The sequence below is a fragment of the Centruroides vittatus genome, unplaced genomic scaffold (genome assembly GCF_030686945.1).
Source record: "Centruroides vittatus isolate TY-2023 unplaced genomic scaffold, ASM3068694v2 contig_1832, whole genome shotgun sequence".
NCBI lineage: Eukaryota > Metazoa > Arthropoda > Arachnida > Scorpiones > Buthidae > Centruroides > Centruroides vittatus.
Window position 1 is genome coordinate 457,945 of NW_027121128.1, and position 24,694 is coordinate 482,638.

The 24,694-nt window shown below is 30.5% G+C and overlaps 1 protein-coding gene across 3 annotated transcripts in view; it reads left to right on the forward strand.

Moving 5' to 3' along the window:
* The window catches only part of Dlg5 (Discs large 5), a 98,314-nt gene that overhangs the window by 9,540 nt on the left and 64,080 nt on the right, over positions 1–24,694 (forward strand). For 2 of the 3 annotated variants that reach the window (XM_067264240.1, XM_067264241.1), the window contains 2 exons: positions 24,372–24,483; positions 24,580–24,664. The gene's annotated coding sequence lies outside the window, so the exon portion shown is untranslated. Of the gene's footprint in view, positions 1–6,227; positions 6,549–24,371; positions 24,484–24,579; positions 24,665–24,694 lie in introns of those variants that run through there. The other variant, XM_067264239.1, reaches the window with a different exon arrangement.

A 24,694-nucleotide genomic window follows, 5' to 3' on the forward strand; every position in this document is an offset into this window, starting at 1 on the left:
ACATATTTTTTTTTTTTTTTCATTCTATATGAACTGTTCCTATAGGTACTCTGAGGAGTGCAGTGCCAACGAGTACGACTGTTTTCAATCGACAAATTAGACAGATAATTAAGATGTTGTCCAGATCTTCCAAGTTGCTTGCATTATAAATCAGGGGCAATCAAGGGGGCGCCATAATAGGATCTCGCTCCATCCTAAAACTTGCCTCGGGCCGGCACTGTATATACGATATGAGATGTCTTTTATATTAGTCACCATTGGCAGTTTTAGGCATATGTAAAATGGGCTCGAGTAAGGCCTTGTGATTTAGGAACCTTAAACACGTAGTCTATATACGCTCTTGATTTAATACACGAAATTAAATAGATTGTTTCTTTGTTTTATTTGTATATGGTAACGCGTCATGTGGGCGGCCTACCGAGGAGGATGCCTGCTGTTTGTAGTTCAGTATATGTTTCCTTTTTTTACTTTTGTTCAAGAAATACCGTGAATCAATAAGTGACGTTAAACACTTGGCGTCCTGCTGGCGGCTCTCCTCCGGGAGGAGTCTGTCGGGAGCACGAACAGCCGAACGCCAGCTAGTGGAAAATTTTAAAATGGCGTAGAATACATTGTAAAAAGCAAGAAATCGTAAATATGATAACTTATTTTTTGTCTCCGGTCCAAAAGTAGGGTATCGTTGAACTAGTCTCGGTCCCCTGAGTTCAGATATATACTCAATGTCCCACCGAAGTCCGAAATTCCATAGGGTGCAATCTATACAACAGCCTTCGATTTATATACTGGGTGGTGGGCTCTAAATTCAATACATCGTGTACAGTATTCAGTATCGTATAATGTATGCGTTATATTATACATTGAAACCTCCATTAATGTTATTAAACTTCTGTCTTATTGTTGGAATTAAGCTTATGATACCAAAAAACTATAAACTTTTCCGAAGTTACTCATTCATTCGACAAGAACCGTAATATAGTAATGAAAATAAACTCAAGATCATAAATGACGTCATAAATGCGAAAAAACCGAATATTTTCCACACTTTAAAATGAAAATACTATCTATCCATTATTATTATTATGTTGGGTTAAGTGAGAGATACTCGGTTAACACCGGTGGCTGTGTACTATGCCGGACCAAAGTCAAGGCATAGTAACCAAAACAGAATTTAAAGAAGTGTATCAGTGTGTGTGTCTGTATTCAGGAATTTTCTCACAATATGACATGTATTCAATATAGTGGCCTTCTGTAGTGTGATGTATGTGTTTCTATTCAATTGTAATGTGCCCAGGCTTTTGTGTAGTGTGTGTGGTATGGCACCTGTAGAGGAGAGAACAACAGGTACAATAAGCACCCTATCCATCCTCCACAGATGCCTTATTTCCTGGGCGAGTTCTGTGTACTTGCTAATTTTTTCAGTGCATGCGTTTTGTATATTGTGAGTGTTTGGAATGGATATGTCTATAATGTATGTGATTTTATTGTGTTTGTCAATGAGTGTGATGTCTGGTCTGTTGTGGTAAATTGTTTTATCTGTGATTATGGCTCTGTCGTAGTACATTTTGTGTGTGTTGTTTTCCAATACTGTCTGTGGAATGTATTTGTAATATGGTTCGTGGATGTCTACTAATTTGTGTTTCCTTGCAAGCTCTTGGTGTATTATATTTGCTACTTGATTATGTCTGTGTAAATAATCTGTTTGTGCCAAGAGCTTGCAACCAGAGGTGATGTGTTGTATAGTTTCTGGCATGATGTGACATTTTCTGCATGTGTCATTTGTGAGTGTTGCATCTTTGAGTATGTGTTTTCTGTAGTTTTTAGTATTTATGACCTGATCCTGTATGGCAATCATGAATCCTTCCGTCTCCCCAAAGAGGCATCCCCGAGCTAACCAGCTGTTTGACGCAGTTTCGTCAACAAAATCATGGGCCAGATCATAAGGATGCCTGCCATGGAGTGCCTTTCGAGCCCACGATTGCTTAATGGTGTCTATGCTTTTTATATGTTGTGTTGTGTCCATATGATGTGAGTGTAAGTTTAATGGTGTGTTATTCGAGTCTGCTAGAGTTACTGCTTTATGTAATTGTGATGTTTCTTGTTTTTTGTAGAAAAACTCTCGCAGTGACTGTATTTGTTTGTAGTGAAGGTTAACTATGTCAATCAGGCCACGTCCGCCATCTTTACGTGGAAGGGTTAATCTTTCTGTGGCGGATTTAGGATGATGTTGTTTATGCTTAGTAAGTGTTGTTCTTGTTTTCCTTTGGAGTTGCTCAAGATCTGTGTGAGTCCAATGTATAACTCCAAAAGAATATGTGAGTACTGGGATGACATATGTGTTTATTGCTTTAACTGTGTGTTTTGCATTTAACTGTGTTCTGAGAATAGCATTTAATCTACTTTGGTATTCTTTAATTAATCTTTGCTTTATTTGTGCATGTTCTGTTAGTTTGGCCTGTTGGAATCCTAAATACTTGTAGAACTCGCCCTCTTCCATGGATTCAATAACGTCTCCATTTCCAAGTGCAAAATCTTCTTTCTTCAGGATTCCTTTTTCTATGTGAAGTGTTTTGCATTTATCTAGGCCAAATTCCATTTGTATGTCCTTGGTGTATGAATGTGTGATTTGTAGGAGTTGATGAAGTTGTTTTTGTGTGGATGCATAAAGTTTTATGTCATCCATGTACATGAGATGTGACAGTGTAAACTGTGTTGTTTTTTCATGCCTGATATTGTAGCCATATTGTGTGTTGTTTAACATGTTGGATAATGGGTTCAGGGCTAAGCAGAACCAGAGAGGACTCAAGGAATCTCCTTGAAAAATTCCTCGCCTAATAAAAATTTGCTTTGTTTGTATGGAAGTGTTACTAACCCTGAGATGTAGTGTTGTTCTCCAGTGCTGCATAGTGTTTTGAAAGAATGCAATGAGTGATGGATGTATTTTGTACATGTGTAGAATATGTAGCAGCCAACTGTGTGGAACACTGTCGAATGCTTTTCTGTAGTCTATATATGCCATGTGTATGTTTCTGTGTTGTTTGTGTGCTTGCCGTAGAATGACTGAATCTATGAGTAACTGTTCTTTGCATCCCCTGTGGTTTCTACGACAACCTTTTTGCTGTTCTGTTAGAATGTCGTGTTCTTCAACGTGTTTGTATATTTTGTTTGCAATACAGGATGTCAATAATTTGTAGAGTGTTGGAAGACATGTAATTGGTCTGTATTGTGTGGGGTCTGTGGTATTGTTGTTTTTAGGTTTCATGTAGGTGATGCCCTGAGTAAGAAAATTTGGCATGTCTTGTGGATTGATGATGATGTGTGTTAGGTGTTTAGCTAGTTCCTGGTGCAGTGATGTAAACTTTTTGTACCAGAAATTGTGAATGTTGTCTACACCAGGTGTCTTCCAGTTGTGTGTTCTGTTAACAGTGTATTGGAAATCACGTATGCTTATTTCAACACAGGGCATAGTTGGTATGTTGTGTAAGTTTTTGTTCTCCTCTTCGATCCAGCCTGCTTCAGCATTGTGCGTGACAGCACTGGACCAAAGAGAAGACCAATATGTTGTGAGTTCTTCTTCTGTTGGTGTGCCACTGTGCTGTGTATCAGTGTTTGCTTTGTTATTAATTTGTCTGTAAAAGAGTTTTTCATTGTTTGTAAATAATTTATTTTGTTGTTTTCGTAGTGTACATGTTTTGTATCGTTTGAGTCTACGTGCTTTGGCAGCAAGTTTTTGTTTTAGTGTATCAATGTATTCTGTAATGCGTGTGTTGTGATGTTCATGTTTTGTGTGTGTTTTTATTTTCTTGAAAATGTTTTTGAGCTGTTTCCTTAATTTGGGTGTTATGTTGTTTTTAGTGTATTGTGTCAGCCTGCCTAATTGCTGTCTAATGTCATTTATTTGTGTTTCTATTCTTCTCTGCCAGGCAGGCTTGTGATAGAATTGTGTTTTCTGTGTATTTGTCTGTGATTGTACTTTCAGTCTATGGTGTGTCACTACTGTGACTGCCCCAGCATAAACTAATGTATGAATGTCTGCGAGTGTAGAAATTGAATGAATGTAGTGTGGTAGTAAGTGAGTGTTTACATAATTTAGTGTTTTTCCTACTTCCTTCGACGTGTTGATTTTTGGTATTCGTGGTCTTTGTGTGGGATCTGTGCCTGTATATTTAGTGAGTGTTTCCTGAAATATAAGTGAGAGCGTATTAACTAAATCCATGTCTATGTTATCAGTGATGGATGAGGAAGTGTCTGTAGTATCATTAGTGCTAATTGTTGTATGTGTGTTATTATCAATGCTTGTTACTGGATTATCCTGACAGGTTACATGATCTTCATTAATGTTAGATGTTTCTGTCTGTTGATGTATTTGATCAGCAACCTGTTGTTTGAAAAGTTCAAGTGTTGTTTGTGGAATAAGGTTGTTGTGTATAATTGTTCTTTTTTGATCAACAACCCTTTGTTCGGTGACAGTGAGATGAGGATACTGTTGTGTGAATCTATGGTATAGTTGTTGTCTGTATGCTGTCATGTTTGTTTCGAGTTTTGTGATCGTGTAGTAAGTACGGATGATAAACTCATTCATTTCTACCGTCCATTTCATCCGTTGGCGTGGTTTTCCAGCCTTTGTGGTCTGTGGATGCATTGCCACAGAAACACCAAGGCTGGGTTGGTTCCTCACATCTGTTGAGGGCATTGCAGTAGCCATGCTTGGGCCGGTGCTGCTTTCGCCACCGGTAACCAGGGGAGACTGTGGCCTATTTTTCGAACGTGAGCCTCTGCCTAACTCACGAACGCGGACCTTGTTAACCCGGGCGACGTCCGAGCCGGTATCACATTTGGATCTGGTTACTACCATAATACGTATCTCCACAGAATGTGGGTGTGTGGTCACTCTTAGCTTCATTTCTCCCCATAGACCTTACTGGCATGGGTGTCCCTACCAGGAGCTTGTGCTCCAGCCTGCATTGCCCTATGGATCAGTAAAATTACTGGGCTCTCCCACCACGACCAGGTGGTGACCATGGGAGAGTTATTATTATTATTATTATTATTATTTTTACTAAAAGGAACATATTATTGAAAAATTACAGTCTTTAATTGTACACACAATACTGCATTCAAGAAATATTCCGCCAGATGTAATTCGGTTTTGATGTATCTCTTATGTTACGCAATAAAATGGACTAAATATGGCAGTAACGTTTCCATTTCAAAATGTGTATTTATTTACTGATTTTATCCGGAATAGCACAAAAGTGGATGTTTCTTCAATATAAAACATCAGAAAACATAACATTTAACGATTAATTAATTAATGCAAGGTGCCAGTAAATTTAGACAGGCTTATGCGCCCATAAAGACCCACCAGTGGCCGAGCGGTTCTGTCGCTAAACACTGGGAGTTCGGTCGCGGGTTCGCGCCGCCCTCGGGCGAGCTGGCCACGTGGAGTTTTCCGGGTTTCTTCTCGTTTGTAACACCTGAATAGGGACCAGTTTACAAGACCTCCCGGAAGGCATTTTCCCTCACGTAACATCGCGCACCAGAGAAGGCGACGAGGAACCACTCTGGTTGTAACTTCCCCAGAATACACCTTGGCGCCTTACTAACCACTTATTAACCTGCGCCACGTGCTCGCCGACGTCAGGATTTCTGATATGGCACACACACAGAGATATATATATATATATATACTGTATATGCGCCCATCACGGTTGGACACAACCCTCAACGGAGTCGGATCACGAGCGAGGGATATAATATTCAATTAATAGAACGGTAACAAATAAACAAAAAATTCTAAAAATTCCGAATATGTCAGAAAATAAATGCTATACGCATAAATCAGCAGACACTTATAAAATATCCATCTCGCATAAATTATTAAGCGAAAACTGACTAAAGATGGTGGCCAGTCGAGGAGTATAATTAATTGCAAAATAGTAAAATATTATTGAAATATTAAAAATTGCCAAAAAATCCCGATTTTAATCCCGATAAAACATTCAAATTTCGAAAAAATTATACCAAAAAAAAAAATAATAATAAACAAATTTCGTATCGTAATTACCGAACAGCTACGAATAAATATGGTATTAATTTAGTACATAAATAAAACAAGACTAATTAATTAATTAATTAATAATAATATTATTATTAATAATAATTTAAAAAAAATAATAAATTACATAATTATTAGTCACCGCGTGGAATTCGGTGTCATCCCTACGAGAGTAGACGTTGCGTTCCATGCACTGTTGTGATCAATGGCAGTTAATATGGCGGCCTCAGGGCAGTCGAGTAAACATTTGATATCGGAAACAAGGAAATGTTGAATTATCGAAGTAAAAAAACTTAAGAATACGTATTAAAATGTTACGGTATCAAGATATCGGTTATTGCCGTTTCGTTTCCTGATTTTTATCCGCCATCGCGCCAAATGGCCATTAACTCCTATGACGTGAAGTCATATTTAGGTTTTTAAAGTCGGTAAAGGATTAAGATTGCGCCCGAATTCATAATGCTTACGGTAAAAAGTAGTCGTCACTTCGTCGGTGAGTATGTCTGACCTTTATTAATTACTCGAATTTATTATTATTTATTTATTATTATTATGGCGAAGAAGAAGAAGGAAAAAAAAAAAAACATTAGCCTAGTTAGGTTATACGAGATGATGATGATGATGATTGTAAACAAATATTTCCATTATTTATATCGAGCAATTACGCTTTAATATAGGGAAATGTGACGTTTAAGTCGAATGTTAAGTGTGTTGATTTATATTCTCTATATTTTTAATGTAATTGGTATTTTGAGTAAGTTCTTTAACGTTATATTCATTTTTTTTTTTCCTTCTAATTCGATGAAATCTTTAACATTCGTACTTTAAAACATCATATTTCGATATCCAGCATCAAACAGTAATAAGCTCGGCTTTATATACATTTTTATTATATTTAATAAGCTTTTCAAACGTGCGTTTACTTATTTTTGCTTCTGATTTGATTAAATCATTAATATTTGTTTTAAAATGTTTTATGTGTCAATATCCGGTGTTAAACAACAATAAGCTCAACTTTATACACATTTGTCATATTTAGTAAGCTTTTTGAACATTAATTCACTTTGTTTTTTTGCTTCAGATTTGATTAAATTGTTCAGATTTGTGCTTTAATACATATTATCCATAGATATCCGGCATCAAACAATAATAAACTTGTCTTTGCAATGAAAATATGAATGTAAAAACTAGATGTATTAACTAAAATTAATATCCTTAAACCCTTAAATCCGGTAAAAATAACGTGTTTATTATCGAAACTGATGTGTTCGGCCACATATGATGGCCGTCTTCGAGTTCTAAAATGGAATTAATGAAGAAGATTGCCGTCGTGAGTGGTCGAAAATGTTGGTTTCCATAATAAATGCTCTAATTTACTAAATTTAAGGTTTTTTTTTATATTAAACTCAACTTTATATACATTTAGTCAGTAGTGTTTTAAATATGTATTCACTTGTTTTTGCTTCTAATTCAATTAAATTATTAAGATTCGTGTTTTTAAAGCATCCTAATAGCTTATTATAGATTAATAATGTAAAAAAAAAATTAACATATCTGTGTTTGTATCATGGACTACTTTCATGAAATACATTTTAAAATTAATTGGGTTAAATTACATATATTTATTTATTTTTAATTGAAATGATTCTTTATATTGTTTGAAATTCACGAATATATATGAAGATATTATAGTTTGATTTAGTAATTGCTTTTTTTGGGATGTGTTTCTTCTTTGCAGTATAACTTGTGACAGAGCGGCTCAAAATAGTAGGCCTATTAATGTGAATGCAAAACCCTTGAGGAGAAGTATAAACTAGTTATACCTTTAAAGCATATTTAAAAATTCTTAGTCTGTTTAATTGGAGTATTATCGAATAAATTGATTGAATTGCACGTGCTTTATTTGCCGTAAAATATTTAGCCGCTAAGTAATTTAGGTCGTGATAACTCAAAAAAAACGTAGTCTTGTCATATGGTCTGTTCTTTCTTTAATACTTTTAAGCTTTTGTTGTTATATTATTGGAAATGTAATTTAAGAAGCTGTTATTAAAACATCTATCTTCATAGTAATGTAGTTCTATTTTAATTTAATTTTATATGTATTATATTTAAAAGAATGGATCTCATTTTATTAAATGTTTTTGTATTTTTGCTGAAGTTTTATACATTAAAACAGTATTATAGTAGTGATTTTACTCATTTTATTATTTTGTAAAGTTTATAAACTATTAAAATGTTACAGTAATATATTTATATTTGAAGAAATATATTTGAAATAACATAAAACGTTAGCAGACTGTATACAGTATTTTGTGTCTTGTTATTTATTAGATATTTTATACGTTATGATAAATATTTACATCTCATATTTACAAATTAAAGGAAGAAAACAGTTTAATTATGTTATTTTAATTTTTGGCTTTTTTAATCAGTTTTATAGAAGTTAAAAAATTAACTAGTTTTTTTTTTTATCATATTAAAACTATATTAACTGATATTAACAAATAAATAACATACATATATTTACATAATTTATACTTTTGTATCTAATGACAAAAAATTAAAACATTCACAGAAAATATATGCATATATCATTAACATTAACTGTGCTCAGGATTTAATTATGTTAGAAGATAGAATAAATGTTTTTTTAAACTAGATGATTAGTGTGTTCAACATGTTATTGAACAGTATGGGTTTGTACAGTGCTAAACATATCTTTTTCTGTATGAATTATGTCTTTTTTTAGACAGGCATATGGCTTATAAAGTGATAAATCACATATGCTGTTTATAGAGTTTTATTATTATTATTATTATTATTATTATTAATTAATTAATTTTTTTTTAAGGTTTTAAATTATGTTAAAAATTAGATTGAAACTTCAAAGTATTTTTCAAGTAACAAAATATCACCACCACTTGAAATACAAGAATAAAAAATTTGTGTGCATGTAAGATATTCGTATATTACTTCTGAAATTCTTATATTATTGACAAAAAATATGTATATATAAAATTGGAGAACAAGCAGGAAACAATGCAAAAATTTGAATTACTTCATTTATAATCTCAATGGATTAATAATAATAATAGAAAACAGTGAATAAAATGTCTGAAAAAACAAAATATGTTATTTTTTTTTTTTATAATTGATATGCTGATAGAAAGACTGTTTTCATCAATTCAGTATCTGTCAAAAGAATTTAAAATATTGGATTTTAAATTCATGTAATAATAAATATGACACATTAAAATAAAATATTTGATTCTGTTTAAAATGTACTTCTATAATGTTTTGAGTTCTCTCTTATCGTACCAATTACTGACTAGACATAAATCTTTCTATTGATTATCTGACGAAAGAAATGGAAAAGTTAAAACTTATTTATCTTTTTGACAGTTCTTTAATACAAGAAACATAAAAGTTTGTATTAAAGTATTTTTCTGTTTCTGAGAAAACTATTTATCGAGTGTTAATCGAAAAACAAAAATAACCTTTAAAAAAGTTATCTTTTTGTCATAAACTTTTCCATTTGATTAACTGAGTTTTATATTTAGTTATTTTGTAAACGAATTGACTGTGTAACTTTTGAATTTTCTGGGCACAACAAACATAATTTTAAAATTTGTGTTCTAACAAACTGAGATTTGAAAATATGATACCTTGCACTCATCTTGGCATCCATTAGAGAATGATTTGCAACTGTTTTGATTTAAAAATTTGAGAAAATATTACCTACAATTAATAAATCTGAAAGTAAAATTTTAAACTATATTTTCAAATGGTCCATTTTGGTTATGAACAAACATTTGGCCGTCAGTATTTCTTACAGAAATTTATTTGTATGACTTTAGAATGAATGTTTCTATTATTAGATTTTAGTTATATATTAAGAGATAATATTGTACTTCTTTTAAATCAGGGACCAAATATACATATCAAACTGCCAAATTTACTGGGTTAGGAAATATTTTTAGAATAATTTTGGCTTGTAAATTTATTCTAAAAATATTATATAACCCAGTAAATTCAGCAGTTTAATTTATATTTGGTCTATTGAGGTGTGTGTGAAAGTTTATTGATGTACAAGTTAATAAATATATTACTTTATATTTTAAGTGAAATTCCATTTATAATTTGTAGAAGTTCTATTGATTAAATTATTTAATACACACTTCTGGATAGATTATTCAGAAAATTTTTTAAGTCAGTTTAATCTTTCACAAATTGACTTATTATTTTTAAAAGCTAGAAATTATTTTAATGAACAGTTTATGAATTTAACTTTATACAATGAGTTTTTACACTGTAGACCCGTCATCAAAGTTAAGGAGAAAATCCTTGATGGTAGACATATAATTTGGAGTTTTTTAAAGTAGTTTTTACTCCAAGGAAAAGCAGTTTGAATTGAATTTGGTTAAGGAAATAAGTGTGTCAAACAAATTCTGTTCTGTTCAATTTGTAGTTGATTCAGATTTTGCTTTGGACCTTTTTGGATAAAGTCAAAGTAATAAGTGAAAAAGAATTCAAAGGGTCAATGTGAGACACGTGGAGCATGCAAATTCACATAAGTGTCAACAAGAAAAGTCACTGCAGAAAGATGGCTTTCTTCATTGTTTATTTATATTTTGATGCATTAAACAAGTTGCAAATAAATATTTCTGCAAAATTTATGCTTATTGCCAAAAGATCTATCAGGAGAACAAGTAACAATTAAACAAATATTTTTAAATCGCATGTTTTTTGTAAGCATTTAAAATAATTTTAACTAACCAGTTGAAAATTATATGAAATTTAAATTTTTGTACTCTGTGCCTATTGGAAAATAAATGAGTACCAATATTGCTTGTGAATACATGTTGGTTCATTGAATTTTGGGATATATATATTTATTCATTCATATTTTTAAATTTGTAATAAAATGGTTTTCCTATATTTTCTCATTAGGATCCTTGAATTCCAATTTGTCCCATTTCATTTATGTAGTTTGATAATAGCTTGTTTAAATTGTTTGACATTGTCATATATTAATATTTTTTATTTTTTAAATACTCTTGTCAATAATATGGAATTTAATACAATTATATTGTTTTTGTTTGTTCAATAATTTTTAATTAATAAATTAAATTAATTTCAAGGTCTTTTATTATATGAAAATTAGCATTTAACAAGGATTATTAATTTAAAATCATAGCAAAAAAATTCAGCTTAATTTTTAAATTAATATTTATTAAATTAACTCTTCTCATTCTTACACATTCACTGTCAATTTTGGATTATTTGACTGTTGTATATAAATAGTTTTGCTAGCAAGTAGCCTATAAAAATATCATTCTAAATAATATTTATATCATTTGGAATGGAATTTTATAACAAATTTTTTATTGTAATGAAATTCTGTAATAATTGGTCGTTGCAAATGCCGTTTCATTTGCAACAACCAATGGCTTTGTAGTTCAACTTTTTCCCATGAACAATGCTGTATGTTTGCAATTGGAAGAGTGCACATATATAATATGTGAATTTAAAAATGTAATCTCATTTATATTGTGAGTTCCATGTGTTTAAGAGTACTTTTTCTGACAACATGGAAAAAAAGGAAATTGAATAATTTTCTTTAAGAATATAAGCATGGACATCATGCAGCCGAAGCAACCTGAAATACAAATAAAACTTTTGGTAAAGGTACTGTGAGTGAGCAGAACACCAGGCATTGGTTCAAAATATTTCATTTCGGGAATATGAATCTGAAAAATCAGAATTGAAGATCATCATCAAATTGCAAAATCATTCTACTGTCCAGGAAATCACAGACAGGTTGAACATACTGGACATTATTCAACCATTTCTTGACATTAAACATGTTAGGGAAAGTCAAGAAGCTCGACGAATGGGTACCACACAAACTTTGTGAGAGAGATAAGGAACATCATTTGGAGGTCTTCAGTTCTTTAATTATTTTTCACAAAAATGAAAGTATTCAAATTAATTTCTTTCCCATCTACCGTATTCTCCAGACTTTTTGCAACAGACTATCACCTTTTTTTTTTTTTTTATACATTTGGACAGTTTTTTGTAAAGAAAAGTCTTCAAGGAAGAGGACATAATAAAAAGTATCTTTTAATGACTTTTTGCCTTCTCATTCTCATGATTTCTATCAAATTGGTGTTAATGCGTTTTTATTGTATCAGGAAAAGTGTGTTAATGTTGGAGACAATTTTGATTGAATATTTAAGTTTTAAATTAAATTAATAAATGTTCAAAGTCAGAAATAAAAATTGGCCATTTCATTTATAACAACCTAATAGTTCAACTTAGTGTTGAATATAAGTTATGTAACTTAGGTAACACATTTGAGTATTGTACAGTTCAAGCATTTATCTGGTATGGTAGGTATTTATTTGTAGTCATATTTTGAAATTATATCAACTGTACCGTATTTATGTAAAAGTAATCCAAATCACATGAAGTCTGTTTTCATGATAAGATATTACAGTAAACTCTTGGTTAGGGTTGTCTTTTAAAATTTTCTGTTACTTCTTTGGTCACTGCACTTGCATTAAATAACTATGCCATGATAGAAACCTTAAAATGCAGTGATATATTTTTAATTTTTGAACATTTTTGGTCGTTTTTCTTTTTTTTTTTTTTTTTTAATCGATCTCCTTCGAGATAAAATGGCAATTGAATGACTTCTATTATTTCAAGTTTTTAAGACAATAAATAATGAATATTTTCAGTAATGAATGAAATCAAAAGTAAAAAAGGGTAAATTCTTTTTTAAATGTTATGAAGTACAATATGGAACTTATGCCTTTTAATTTTTTCTTTCAAATTGGATGTCTTGGATTGTGTTGCATGTCACTGAATGATCGTTAGAGATTTAGTTTCATCACACTGAATAGCCCTGTGGTGGGTCTTGTAAATTGAACATGGATAATTCAAAATGTCAGATGTTAGTGGTTGAATTTCTCACCAAGGAAGAAGCTATGTCAAAGTTCCATACTTCTCTCAAAAGCAATTATGATGATAACTATGAATGTTTAACTGTATCACATAACTCTATTGGTCACATTGTAGTTAGAACCTGTGCAGTTACGATGGGAAATGTAACAATCTTCAAATGTTCTGGAGCAGTTGACCAGTAATAGCCATGACAGAAGATACAAATCAGATTGACATGCTAATCAAACAGGACTGCTGCATCACAACTTCCAAATTGTGTAGTACATTAGGTAAAGTAAACCTACTATGATAACAAATGTAAAAAGAACTAGGCTATAGAAAGTTTTGTTCATTTACAAAACTGCTAACAGAAAAGTACAAAGTCTGAAAGTCATTTTTACAGATCTTCTCAAGCACCGCAATAGTGAAGGTGATCTGTTTCTGTTATGCTTAATCACAGTTAATAAAACATCGGTCCACTATTATGAATCTGAAACAGAGACATCGTGAATTGCATTCTCAGAATTTACTGCACAAGCAATTCAAAAATCAGCCTTCTGTCAGTAAAGTCATAGCAACTGTATCCTGGGACAAAATTGTGTATTGTTAGTAGACTTGGAAACTGGCACCATGATCAACTCAGATTAATATGTAGAAACATTGAAAAAGTTGAAATCCTACATTTTATAAAGTTTGACCAGAGAAAATTTTAAGCAGAGGTGAACTATTGATTTTGCTGCCCAATTTTGATGTTAAAAAATATGTTGCCTAACAAGGAAGTTTGCCAGCATTCATTTTCTGAATGTTTGGAAAACATGACTAGTTGTTGGTGACAAGTTATCAGCAAGCATCTCGGAAGATACTACCATCAGTTTATAAGTAGTGAGCAAGTAATCAAGATGGCAAAAAGCAGACAAGGAAATAATTTCTAAGTATATGAGATAATTTTATCGAGAGTATTTTTAAAGCTAAACAATTGCTGAATTACATCAGGCTATATTAATGCTACTAATTACTAATTAAATGTCACATAATTTGGCCTAGAGATAGGTGGCTTTAACCTGAAATTGGATTTGTAGATGTTTATATGAGTGTTTTTATAATAGTATGTTAATGAAATTTATTGTTAATTTTTGTATAAAATATCAGTTACAAATAAAATTGTTTCTCCACCACATGCTGCTTTTTTACAGAAAAACATTGACTAGTTTTTGTTTTCTCCGCAGGAATTGTCAGGCAACAAACCTGTCTGCCAATTATGGTCAGCCAGTAAAATTGTGTAATGTTTACTCCTCTTTAATATCTGTTCCATCACAACTTATGATCCACACCAGTTTGTGCACAAGAGAGGTAGATTGTTCTTTATTATCCTGTAGTTCTTACATTTACTATCACTTCTTTGGACTTTTGAAGGATGAAATGGAATCTGTTTTGATGATGACCAGCTCAAGTACATTGTTTGCAAAAGCCTATAGATCCAGAATAAAAAAAAAGCTTAGAAATATAGCATTTGATTCATAGATGATAATACTGCATAGAAAATAATGACACTCATGGTATCACTATATTTTGTTTTTACTCTCAGGATATTCCCTAGGTATCATGAAATTTTACTTTATGGTATTAACAATAATTCTAGAAGTAAAAACAGCTAAATTATGTTGCTGCATCATTCATTTATATTAGTGATTAATGTATCACTTGGGCTATACAAAGTTTGATCAAAAGTATCTGGATTGGATTTATTTTAGAAACAGTTACGATAATTACAGATTTGTAACTTAATTGCCTTTTGAAGTAGCCCCTTCTGAAACCACACACTTAGCCCAGTGCTGTTTCTACTACTTGAAACATATTTTAAAATCATCAATGAAATAGCAAACTGCTTCTTTGTATTTATATTTCTTCAACATCCTGAAATTTTTTCCTATCAAATGCATTTGATTTTGGGAAGAGGAAAGTCACAGGGAACAAGATCTGGCAAATAGGGTGACTATCAGACTTGTGAAATGTGATTAAAGTAAAAATTATATATTAAATAATATAATAATAGTTTGTATTATTTATAATATATTATTTTTACTTTCCTGGTTGTTATGGGATATAACATAGGGAAAGTCTGGTGATCAGTGACATTTTGACTCCCTCTAGAATAGTCTCTGCATTTTTTCATATTGTGACACTTTATGGGCCCAAAAATTTAAAAAATTTCTGGAAAAACTGTGTGTATGTGTGTATTTTGCATTATATTTCAGGATTGGATGAACCTAAAATTTTGAAACTTAGCAAGATTTTTATATACTGTGTAAGGCATTGTAAATTTTTGTAATTTTTTTTATACTTTATATCAGCCATTGCTAATTAATAAATTAACATAGTGCATACTGACATGTAATTCATTTATCTGTTTCTAAAAATCTGTGTTGAGCTAGAAAATGTTTCCTTCATAAATGATTGTTTATTGAAACTACATTTTTTTTCTACTTTTAATTTATTAAACAGTATAATTAAAAAAAAACAAATGACCATTTGATAGCATTGTATGCTTTATAAACATGTACTAAAGCCAAACAATTGCTGGATTATATTGGGCTGTATTACTACTACTATTATTAATTAAATGCTAAGTAATTTGGCACTAGATGCAGGCATTAGTTATCTAGCATTTAATTAATAATAGTGATAGTAATACAGCCCAATATAATCTGATAATCATTTGGCTTTGGATGTGTATATTTATAAGCATATATACGTTAGAACATTCTTTCAGAAAAACATATTTCATAATTATGTATGGAAAAATGATTTTATTATTAACCCATCTTTTGATTTAAAATTATTCAGCTAATAACTTGCAGTGTACAATATTTCATTTCTCTTATCTATTAACTATATTAAGAAAATTATGTGGATATGTTAAGCATACTTAAGAACGTTTTTTTAAATTAAATGCATAGTAAGTGTTAGAATTTGAATGTGTACAATAAATTTTTGATTTAAATTTAAAACAAATAGAATGAGTGTTCACAATACATAAAAAATGTGGTTAAAGAAATTAAGTAAAATACAGTATAGGATTAAGTAAACTAAAATAAAGCTAAAACAAAAATAATAAATAATATAAATAATCAAAATTAATAAGAACATAAAAGTTAAGATTTTAAGTTTTTTTAAAGTGTTATCCTACATCAGGGATTTTGAGAGTGGGATAGTTGCAGGGTTTTAACAAAGATATGTATAATGACTCATAGATGAACAGGGTTCTGTGATCACTTAAGAATGGAAGTATATGTCCATTGTGAGAAACGTATTAGAAAATAACTTTACACCTTAGCCCGTGGAAGGTGCATTATTTTTAACATTGTTCATTTAAATGGTTTAATAACTTTCTAGTTGTGGCACCTATATAAAAGATCTTTGTTCCCATTTGCATTGCTGTAATGGTACTATGTAAACTCCAGACTTCTCCAGAAGGGTAAGAGAATTCCTGCCAGAATTCAACTGGAAGGGGAATAATTCTCAGTGTGGGTAGATACCCAAAATTGTACCTAGATGAAATCTAGATGTCATCTATAAATCATACAGGCCTCATCAATCTGGACAAACATCCAAATCATATGAAAATGGCCTTAACAGGAGACCAGAACGAAGACAATAGGAATATTAGAGATTGGATTCCATTTAACTATTACATTTTAAGACAAAGCTACTTCTGCTAGTACAGTATTATCTTTGTTTTTGTAGACATCATATTTGCATTTGTTAAGTTTTGCCTCTAACGGATCTGGTTGTATTTAATATATAAAAACTAGTAGAACTAGTAATTGTGTTATTTACAGAGAAATCTTTAAAAAAACCCAAATTCTTTTTGAAAATGGGAAATTCCTAATAATTTTTAATTAAATGATAAATCAACAGATTTCTTACAGTTATCATTCTTAAAAAGTAATTATTATAAACTTTTTGAAACAATCCTGAGATTTAAATCCTTATTAAAAAACTGTAAAGTAGAAGGAGAATATAGTATAACAAATGAAATTTGGTTAGTCATTTTCTGAGATATGTTTATTAGATTTTGATGTCACTAAGAGAGTTGAAGATTTTGCATTTCACATATACAAGTTTAATTAAGCTATTCCTGAAAATATGTTGAAATATTTAAAATATTTTGATTTATAAAAATACTGTTTTTTTTTTTTTATATTAAAATTTTAATCATGTTTTTACAATTCAAAATTGTAATTTTTGAGAATTAAATAAAATTTGATTTAAAAAAAAAGCAGAATATGATTTTAGTTAACATTTAGACAAAATATGCCTATTTACTGATAAAAAAAAAAAAAAAAAAAAAAAAAAAAAAGATGAGGAAAAGATGAAAGAATGACTTCCCTTAATTAAGAATAAATAAAAATATGATTAACCAAAAAGAATAATGAGGAATTTGCAATATTTCTCAAAATCTGTAGACATTTCATGCACTAGCAATAGGAAACAGTATAAACTATATATTCATTAAATCCAATGCAAAAAACTGGATAATAATCTAGAAATGACAATAGCCTAAAGCTATTAAAAATGTTTGTTTATTCATTAGATTCTCTTGTATTTTACTGGAGTTTTGGTTTTATCAGGATATCTTTGTTTTGATGGAAATATCAGTATAACACAGACAAACTGGGACTCTTTTTTATGAGCATGTATTTGACCCAATAAAAGAATAAGAATATATTTGCCATAGTTATAAGAGTTTATTACAAATCTATGTATTCAGAATGTCAAGTTTATAGTGCAAAGAAATTCAGAACCATTTTTGGTTAATGTTACCCTAGGTGCCAAGATGGCAGCTTGTCTTTGATTCCAGCAAGGAAACAGTGGGACGCGCGTTCTAACCTAAGCTAACCTAACCTATTCTAATAAATTACCATAATTATTAGCAGCCAAATTATTAGAATAGGTTAGGTTAGGTTAGAACATGCGTCCCACTGTTTCCTTGCTGGAATCGGTGACGAGCTGCCATCTTGGCACCTAAGGTAACGTTAACCCAATTTTTGAACATGATTCATTGTGAACCTATGTCACAGTGGTTCCCAAAGTTGGTGGTGAGTAAATCTAGAGTAGTGAAAGAAGCAAGTGGGTGGCAGGTAGGGTACTGACCGGTGACCCTAGGTAAAGGTTGGAGTCACTGACAACCCTTTTAAAACAGGTAAGAAGAAACATTGCATTTAATAATTTTCAGGTGTGGTGAACAATTTACAGTAAGGACATAAAAGTGTGAGTTTTATAGAAAAGTTTTTCTAAGAATATTTCTGAGCCTTTCTCACACAAGGGAAAATTGGTTAGGGGCATTGGGTATAACTTTATGGAATCAAGGGGGTGGTGGCTCAAAAACATTTGGGAATCACTGCTTTATCAGATGAAAATAAATTTTAAAACTATCATGACTATTTTAGAATTAACAGTAAGTACAGTAATTCTTCACCCAAACAAAACCTAATAACCGGTACCAGTCCACTTAAATTATATGGCAAATGTTTTTGGACACTTCACTGTGCCCTTCCTCAAGCCTTCTAATCTTCTTACAACGAATTTTCGAACAATCGAACTCCTATTTCCGCCTGTGCCAACCGAATAAAATTTAAAAATTAAAAAATCGAACAACTCAAATTCAAACCATTCAACTATCTTCTGTAAACGAAGCTTCCTCCGAACATTCTACTGTTTTTCTATTTACAAATTCCTACACCGCTCTGCCTTTCTTCTAAAGAGCGATGATGTAAGCAGCTCTACGTCATTGCTAAACGTCACACTTTTTAACAAATTTCAAAAACGCTCCTCCATCCTTCAATAAAAGATCGTCATCCCGTTTCCTTTCTTTTACTCCGTCTCGTCTTTTTGCAGCAGGGCCTGCCAAGCCAGGTGGTGAAATTATCGATGGCTTGGCAGGCCCTGCTGCAAAAAGACGAGATGGAGTAAAAGAAAGGAAACGGGATGATGATCTTTTATTGAAGGATGGAGGAGCGTTTTTGAAATTTGTTAAAAAGTGCGACGTTTAGCAATGACATAGAGTTGCTTGTTCTTGTTTTCAGGTTTATACTGGAAGGTGTGGCCGTTATCGGCTTTTCTTCCGATGCGCCGCCTGGTGGCTATGTGAAGCGGCTGGTCTTGTAAATGTACCGCTCAAGGGCTGAGATGTGGTGGTGCGGGTCTATGCCCGCATTTGGCCAATAAAGTTGGTTAAGATGACGAATCAGGTGCAGGTCCAAGGAGAGGGCTTGGCGTAGAGCTGCTTACATCATCGCTCTTTAGAAGAAAGGCGGAGCGGTGTAGGAATTTGTAAATAGAAAAACAGTAGAATGTTCGGAGGAAGCTTCGTTTACAGAAGATAGTTGAATGGTTTGAATTTGAGTTGTTCAATTTTTTAATTTTTAAATTTTATTCGGTTGGCACGTGCGGAAATAGGAGTTCGATTGTTCGAAAATTCGTTGTAAGAAGATTAGAAGGCTTGAGGAAGGGCACAGTGAAGTGTCCGAAAACGTTTGCCATATAATTTAAGTGGACTGGTACCGGTTATTAGGTTTTGTTTGGGTGAAGAATTATTTACAATCCGGTGTTTTAGTAGGAGTTTATGAGTAAGTACAGTATAAGTTATTTGCGTTGTTCATTATTACTAATGTCATTTGTATATTATTCTGTCTGCTATAGAAAAATAATGTAATTCTTGAATGCATATAAAGACTCACAAGTTTAAAAAACAGGAAAATATTTAATATATATAAAATATAAAATACAGAAGATAGGTCTACAAAAATGTCTTCATATCTGCCTTTTCCAACACTAGGAACTAACTGTCTTCCTTAGCAGAGATGACCTTTTATTGTAGGCAACAACTCTGCCACAATATGTAAAATATTTTAAAATGTTCACCAATGATAAGCCATAAAATCTTGTAAAAATTGTATATTTAATTTAAAAATTAAGTGTACAATTTTTACAAGATTTAAAAATTTTAAAAAAGGAAAACTATTTTAGTTCCTGATGTTGGAAAAGGCAGAAGTGAAGATGTTTTTGTATCTTCTGTATTTTATATTTTATACACACATAGTAAAGATACTGTCTGCCATTTTTTAAATTAAGGAAAATATTTATTGTAATAAGACACATTACAATGGTAATAGCATTCTATAATTCTTTGAACATTCCTGATGATGGATATAAATTTAAAATTTGTTTTTTTTACACTCTGTCTTATACTCTGTTAAAGCAAATGCTTTTCTATTCAATATCATAAATAAATGAGTCCTATTTTGTTTCAACCATGGTGTAAGAATATAGGTGATTCAAGAACGTTGGCGAACTGGTTCAGCTTACTCAAGTATTCACCAGATGTGACAATGTAGAAATCCGATTTTTACCATTGATTACCACTAGCAACGATTGCTAATTGAACTCTAATTTGTGTTAACTTCAATAAAATTAATGAAATTTACATAAAATAATTTATACGTGTATTCTATTACTTTTAATTTTTTTAAAATCTTAATTAAGCTGATATTTTTATACTTTACAAAAGTTTAAAATATATATTACTTTAGTATTAAATGTAATTTAAGCTCAAGCCATCGAAAGCTTTTTAATTTCGTCTGTAAAAGTTTTGGTATAACCTCTTAATGACGGACATCGACCAGGAGTGACAAGTCTGTCCTTATTTCAAGTTGTGAATGATTCTCAACATTGTAAATCATCATGTACTAGTTAATAAGAACAAATGTCTTATTTGCATCAAAATTGTTAAAATGCTTGTTAATTAAAGGTGACTGTTATTTAGAGGTGTCTTTTACAAATGGTTTTATTCCGTATGCACTTGACAGAAGTTTTGGGTTTGGCATATAATTTTTTTCTGACAAATTTTAGTACAGGCTTAATTCTTAACAGTGGATCATTTAAACAATATAAACTCAATAGTATACAGTGTATATATAAAATCAATAAACAGATTTATTCAGAAAGAAATTTGGAACATTTTTGTTTCTCTTTTGAAAAGCCTAGCTACTTCATGTCATGTGTCTGGCAAATTACCTTAAACTTACATAATATTTACATAATAATTACCTTAAATTACATAATATTTTACATTTCTTTTTAATATGCTTTACATGGGAATGTGATTTCTTTTATGTGACAGTGCTTCTGCAATGTTGTCCAGAATGTCATCACTAAGCATGCTGACTGATAATTGTTGTTTAATTTGATTAAGTAGTGAAAAAAAAGTATTTGGGTATTCGAGTCTCCTTTTTGCTTTGAAGTTAGTCAACTGTGTTGCAGGTTGATAAATTTCATCTTTGATCAATGCCTTAATACAAACTTGTAAAATTTTTAACTTTTTTGCAACAAAGCCAGCAACATAATATGTTATGCATTCTAATATATTTGCAGATGCATAATCATGATCAATTATCTCATCACACTCCTAAATATCTCTCTCAATATGTACATCCAATTTCTTTTTTAATGTTTTCAAGTGGATAAGATCCTCTTTGGATTTCTTTTCAAATTTTTTTTTCTTTACTTCTTTATAATGAACTCTAGGTTTCTCATCAAACGGAATTTTTGGCAAATACCAGATGTTGGTGGTTTTAATAGGGAATATAATGATGACGATGTGTATACAGTACAGTATATGTATACACCTCAATACATTGCAATGATTATATATATTATATTAACTAAGTTGCAAAAATGTTAGAAAAGCAGGATATTTATTTGACATCCAGCTCTTCTAATTGTCCCAAAAAACCACTATAATAAGAAATATTTGGTTATAATTTTTACACGGCTGTAGAAAAAAAAATGCAGCTATTAGAAGTATGTTTTAGGTTATGGGTTGGTTAAATAGTTTATAAAATATAATAAAGGTAATTAAAGGACTGTTTTGAAGTGCCTTTCATGGATTTAGAAAGGTATGATGAGCAATTCAGAAACAAACTGGACACTGCATTCTTAGTTTGTCAAGGTGTTTTATAAGGAATGTTGATTTTGTTTCTGTCTTTATATACTCTTCAAAAAAAGAATTTGATGCAGAGCAAAATTCTTTTCATAAACATCATAGCATTCAGTCAGTTCTCAATCTGCACGTGGTATTACTCGTTGTTTCCATTTTTCTTTTTAACAATTCCCAAATTTTTTGGTGCCTTAAATACATTTACTATTTGTTTCTTTGGATAATAATTGCCTTTGCAATTATGCATACATCATTTAAAAGACATGATTTTGTAAAGAATTTCTTAAAACACTATTGAACGAGATGATAGTAAATGGTAAATGATGATACAAAATGGACTTCCTGATAAGATGGCACCTGGTGGCAAATGTCTGAAGTACGACGACATTCCTGAGAAGTTTTCGACAGTCAAACAATAGGAGTAGTATCACTTGTATTCTTACGCTATGGTTTCTTTATTTATAAACTTGTTCAAAATGTTATATTAATATGTACAAATTCTTTTTTCATGTGAAACACAAGGTTTTTCATTTTAGCAAAACATTTCTTATATCTTTCCTTATTGCATATGTTGTTATATATAATTTGACAATGATATAAGTCAAATATGACTATGAATTGCATTAAAAAATTTGTTTTAGATATATGTCTAATTTTGAATTTTTTAATTATATGTTATAGTCAGTTTTCCTTGATTTAAGAGTATCGTACAATTTATTTTATAATAATATTTCAAAGAATTATATTCTAATTGTCATATCATTTTTAACACCTACTATGCATTTAGATTTAAAAACATTCTTAACTTTGCTTAACATAAAGTGTTTTTAAAAATCAACATTTGAATTTTGGATAGTCTTTCTTTGCTTGAGGATAACATTTTGAAATGTCGAAAGTACTTGTGTGTAATCAATTCCTCAAGTAAATAAATTTAATTTCGAAAGATAGTATTTTGTCATATAATGTATTTTAAATTTATTTAATTGATGATTACTTATAATGAGTTTAAAAAAACATGAAAATGTTTTACAAGATTCGAAATGACTTAAGTTTATTTTTTATTTTCACAATTTGAATCATACTGTCAAATTACTCCGTGTAAAATTTTACAGATTGTGCAATATAAATTGTATAGTTATTATATTTAGTTGTTTTACAAGATGTTTGTTTTAAAATTGTTATAAAAGTTAAAATGTAAATTTGTAGTCTTATTAATGTTTATCTGTAATTATTTTGTAAGAAGACAGCCAGATGTGCATTTCAGTAATTGTGTGAGCATTCCATCTGCAATGTTATATTACTGCAGCGTAATTCTTTTGTTATCAGTGTTTAAGCTTAAATTATTTTAAACACGTATATAAATAAGTAATCATTTCTTTTAAAATTCCTTGTAATGAAGTTTATCTGAACGATGATTTTAAAAAAACTGCACTACTTATTTCTGAATAATTTAAGTTATTTTTATCTACATTCATTTTTTTTTGATTAATTTAATAACAACAGTTTCTGGTGTCTGTATTATTTATTTAATTTACATATTTAATCAAATGAATCATAAAACTAAATATCTGGAGTTTAAAATTAATTTCCTACATAAGAATAATTTTAAGTTTCTGATACAGGTATCTCTTGTTTAACATGCTAAATTAATTGTGGCAGTCCCTTTATATATGCGGCAGAAGTTTTAATTTATGCGGCTTTACCAGCTATCTTTATTTAATATAGATACCGTATTACGATTAATGCGATTTTGATATGTGGTAGGATTGAGGGATTAATTAATAATTGCATTAATCAACGGATGCCTGTATGAGATTAATTGAAAATTTGAAAATAATGCAAATAACTAATGACTTTTTCTTTTGTAATAATCACTATATAAACTCAATAAAAATTTTAATACAGATTATGTATTTTCTGTTAACTATATTAATGTGATAATTATTTAAATACATAATACTTGTATTTTTACTCTCTACCAATAATAAACACTGTAAAATTTATAACTTTGTTGATGCTGCTTGTATCTTTCTTGATTGTTTAATTGTAACTTTTATTTAATTAATTTCTCACCTTCCTTATGTCTTCCAGCGATACTTTATTAAAAAACAAATGTTTTTACCCTAGTTTACGGGCCTGCTTTATATTCTATACATTTGAAGTGAATGGTTTACTGAGTGTTCTGACTCAGTAAACTGTTCACTTTGAATGTGTAGAATCTGAAGTAGGAGGCCCATAAGCTAGGATAAAAACATTTCTTTTTAATAAAATATTGCTGGAAGACATAAGGAAGCTGTGAAATTAGTCATATGCAACATTTATTTATTTTTTGTATGTAAATTTTTACGTATAAAAAAAACTTTTTTTTAGAAAATCGAGTGTTGAGTTGACCACAACTGATTGATTTCATACAAGAAAAAGGTCATCAGTTTTCATTTTGTTTTATTTGTGTATTAAATTCCTACTTATAAGGAATTATTTGGTAAGTTTTTTAAAATTTTTTTGATTTTTACAAAAAGTATAATTTTAATGTGTAATAAACTTAACATTTATATTTTTTAAATTTTTTGCTCAATAGTGCTTCCCCTGTACGTTAGATTTGTATTCTTGGGAAAGTTTGCAAATGGAGAAGCTTGTTAATCATGAATGAAAGAAAAAATAAGGTTAGATTTTCTGATTTATTAAATTATAAA